The sequence below is a fragment of the Phyllobates terribilis genome, unplaced genomic scaffold (assembly GCF_046119375.1).
Source record: "Phyllobates terribilis strain yellow unplaced genomic scaffold, ASM4611937v1 Scaffold_20__1_contigs__length_20440879, whole genome shotgun sequence".
NCBI classification, from domain to species: domain Eukaryota; kingdom Metazoa; phylum Chordata; class Amphibia; order Anura; family Dendrobatidae; genus Phyllobates; species Phyllobates terribilis.
In genome coordinates, this window is record NW_027362780.1 from 3,847,668 (window position 1) to 3,852,508 (window position 4,841).

Here is a 4,841-nt window from a genome sequence, read left to right on the forward strand (position 1 = left end):
GCATAGGATAAAACAACATAATACAATTTAATAAAGCATAAGATAAAACAACATAAATAAAATTTAATAAAGCTTAGGATAAAACAACATAAATACAATTTAATAAAGCATAGGATAAAACAACATAAATACAATTTAATAAAGCATAGGATAAAACAACATAAATACAATTTTATAAAGCATAGGATAAAACAACATAAATACAATTTAATAAAGCATAGGATAAAACAACATAAATACAATTTTATAAAGCATAGGATAAAAAAACATAAATACAATTTAATAAAGCAGAGGATAAAACAACATAAATACTATTTAATAATGCATAGGCTAAAACCACATATATACAATTTAATAAAGCACAGGATAAAATAACATAAATACAATTTAATAAAGCATAGGATAAAACAACATAAATACAATTTAATAAAGCATATGTTAAAACAACATAAATACAATTTAATAAAGCATAAGATAAAACAACATGAATATAATTTAGTAAAGCATAAGATAAAACAACATGAATACAATTTAATAAAGCATACGTTAAAACAACATAAATACAATTTAATAAAGCATAGGATAAAACAACATAAATACAATTTAATAAAGCATAGGATAAAACAACATAAATACAGTTTAATAAAGCATAGGATAAAACAACATAAATACAATTTAATAAAGCATAGTATAAAACAGCATAAATATAATTTAATAAAGCATAGGTAAAAACAACATAAATACAATTTAATAAAGCATAGGATAAAACAACATAAATACAATTTAATAAAGCATAGGTTAAAACAACATAAATACAATTTAATAAAGCATAGGAAAAAATAACATAAATACAATTTAATAAAGCATAGGATAAAACCAAATAAATACAATTTAATAAAGCACAGGATAAAAAAACATAAATGCAATTTAATAAAGCATAGGATAAAACAACATAAATACAATTTAATAAAGCATAGAATAAAACCAAATAAATACAATTTAATAAAGCACAGGATAAAAAAACATAAATGCAATTTAATAAAGCATAGGATAAACAACATAAATACAATTTAATAAAGCATAGGATAAAACAACATAAATACAATTTAATAAAGCATAGGATAAAACAACATAAATACAATTTAATAAAGCATAGGTTAAAACAACATAAATACAATTTAATAAAGCATAGTATAAAACAACATAAATTCAATTTAATAAAGCATAGGATAAAACAACATAAATAAAATTTAGTAAAGCATAGGTTAAAACAACATAATACAATTTAATAAAGCATAAGATAAAACAACATGAATATAATTTAGTAAAGCATAAGATAAAACAACATGAATACAATTTAATAAATCATAGGTTAAAACAACATAAATACAATTTAATAAAGCATAGGATAAAACAACATAAATACAATTTAATAAAGCATAGGATAAAACAACATAAATCCAATTTAATAAAGCATAGGATAAGCAACATAAATACAATTTAATAAAGTATAGGACAAAACAACATAAATACAATTTAATAAAGCATAGGATAAAACAACATAAATACAGTTTAATGAAGCATAGGATAAAACAACATAAATACAATTTAATAAAGCATAGGACAAAACAACATAAATACAATTTAATAAAGCATAGGATGAAACAACATAAATACAAGTTAATAAAGCATAGGATATAACAACATCAATACAATTTAATAAAGCATAGGATAAAACAACATAAATACAATTTAATAAAGCATAGGTTAAAACAACATAAATACAATTTAATAAAGCATAGGATAAAACAACATAAATACAATTTAATAAAGCATAGGTTAAAACAACATAAATACAATTTAATAAAGCATAGGATAAAATAACATAAATACAATTTAATAAAGCATAGGATAAAACAACATATATACAATTTAATAAAGCATAGGATAAAACAACATAAATACAATTTAATAAAGCATAGGATAAAACAACATAAATAAAATTTAATAAAGCTTAGGATAAAACAACATAAATACAATTTAATAAAGCATAGGATAAAACAACATAAATACAATTTAATAAAGCATAGGATAAAACAACATAAATACAATTTATTAAAGCATAGGATAAAACAACATAAATACAATTTAATAAAGCATAGGATAAAACAACATAAATACAATTTAATAAAGCATAGGATAAAACAACATAAATACAATTTAATAAAGCATAGGATAAAACAACATAAATACAATTTAATAAAGCATAGGATAAAACAACATAAATACAATTTTATAAAGCATAGGATAAAAAAACATAAATACAATTTAATAAAGCAGAGGATAAAACAACATAAATACTATTTAATAATGCATAGGCTAAAACCACATATATACAATTTAATAAAGCACAGGATAAAATAACATAAATACAATTTAATAAAGCATATGTTAAAACAACATAAATACAATTTAATAAAGCATAAGATAAAACAACATGAATATAATTTAGTAAAGCATAAGATAAAACAACATGAATACAATTTAATAAAGCATAGGTTAAAACAACATAAATACAATTTAATAAAGCATAGGATAAAACAGCATAAATATAATTTAATAAAGCATAGGATAAAACAACATAAATACAATTTAATAAAGCATAGGATAAAACAACATAAATACAATTTATTAAAGCATAGGATAAAACAACATAAATACAATTTAATAAAGCATAGGATAAAACAACATAAATACAATTTAATAAAGCATAGGATAAAACAACATAAATACAATTTAATAAAGCATAGGATAAAACAACATAAATACAATTTAATAAAGCATATGATAAAACAACATAAATACAGTTTAATAAAGCATAGGATAAAACAACATAAATACAATTTAATAAAGCATAGTATAAAACAGCATAAATATAATTTAATAAAGCATAGGTAAAAACAACATAAATACAATTTAATAAAGCATAGGATAAAATAACATAAATACAATTTAATAAAGCATAGGATAAAACAACATATATACAATTTAATAAAGCATAGGATAAAACAACATAAATACAATTTAATAAAGCATAGGATAAAACAACATAAATAAAATTTAATAAAGCTTAGGATAAAACAACATAAATACAATTTAATAAAGCATAGGATAAAACAACATAAATACAATTTAATAAAGCATAGGATAAAACAACATAAATACAATTTATTAAAGCATAGGATAAAACAACATAAATACAATTTAATAAAGCATAGGATAAAACAACATAAATACAATTTAATAAAGCATAGGATAAAACAACATAAATACAATTTAATAAAGCATAGGATAAAACAACATAAATACAATTTTATAAAGCATAGGATAAAAAAACATAAATACAATTTAATAAAGCAGAGGATAAAACAACATAAATACTATTTAATAATGCATAGGCTAAAACCACATATATACAATTTAATAAAGCACAGGATAAAATAACATAAATACAATTTAATAAAGCATATGTTAAAACAACATAAATACAATTTAATAAAGCATAAGATAAAACAACATGAATATAATTTAGTAAAGCATAAGATAAAACAACATGAATACAATTTAATAAAGCATAGGTTAAAACAACATAAATACAATTTAATAAAGCATAGGATAAAACAACATAAATACAATTTAATAAAGCATAGGATAAAACAACATAAATACAGTTTAATAAAGCATAGGATAAAACAACATAAATACAATTTAATAAAGCATAGTATAAAACAGCATAAATATAATTTAATAAAGCATAGGTAAAAACAACATAAATACAATTTAATAAAGCATATTATAAAACAACATAAATACAATTTAATAAAGCATAGGTTAAAACAACATAAATCCAATTTAATAAAGCATAGGATAAAATAACATAAATACAATTTAATAAAGCATAGGATAAAACAACATAAATACAATTTAATAAAGCATATGTTAAAACAACATAAATACAATTTAATAAAGCATAAGATAAAACAACATGAATATAATTTAGTAAAGAATAAGATAAAACAACATGAATACAATTTAATAAAGCATAGGTTAAAACAACATAAATACAATTTAATAAAGCATAGAATAAAACCAAATAAATACAATTTAATAAAGCACAGGATAAAAAAACATAATTGCAATTTAATAAAGCATAGGATAAAACAACATAAATACAATTTAATAAAGCATAGGATAAAACAACATAAATACAATTTATTAAAGCATAGGATAAAACAACATAAATACAATTTAATAAAGCATAGGTTAAAACAACATAAATACAATTTAATAAAGCATAGGATAAAACAACATAAATACAATTTAATAAAGCATAGGTTAAAACAACATAAATACAATTTAATAAAGCATAGTATAAAACAACATAAATTCAATTTAATAAAGCATAGGATAAAACAACATAAATACAATTTAGTAAAGCATAGGTTAAAACAACATAAATACAATTTAATAAAGCATATGTTAAAACAACATAAACACAATTTAATAAAGCATAAGATAAAACAACATGAATATAATTTAGTAAAGCATAAGATAAAACAACATGAATACAATTTAATAAATCATAGGTTAAAACAACATAAATACAATTTTATAAAGCATAGGATAAAAAAACATAAATACAAATTACTAAAGCAGAGGATAAAACAACATAAATACTATTTAATAATGCATAGGATAAAACCACATATATACAATTTAATAAAGCACAGGATAAAATAACATAAATACAATTTAATAAAGCATAGGATAAAACAACATAA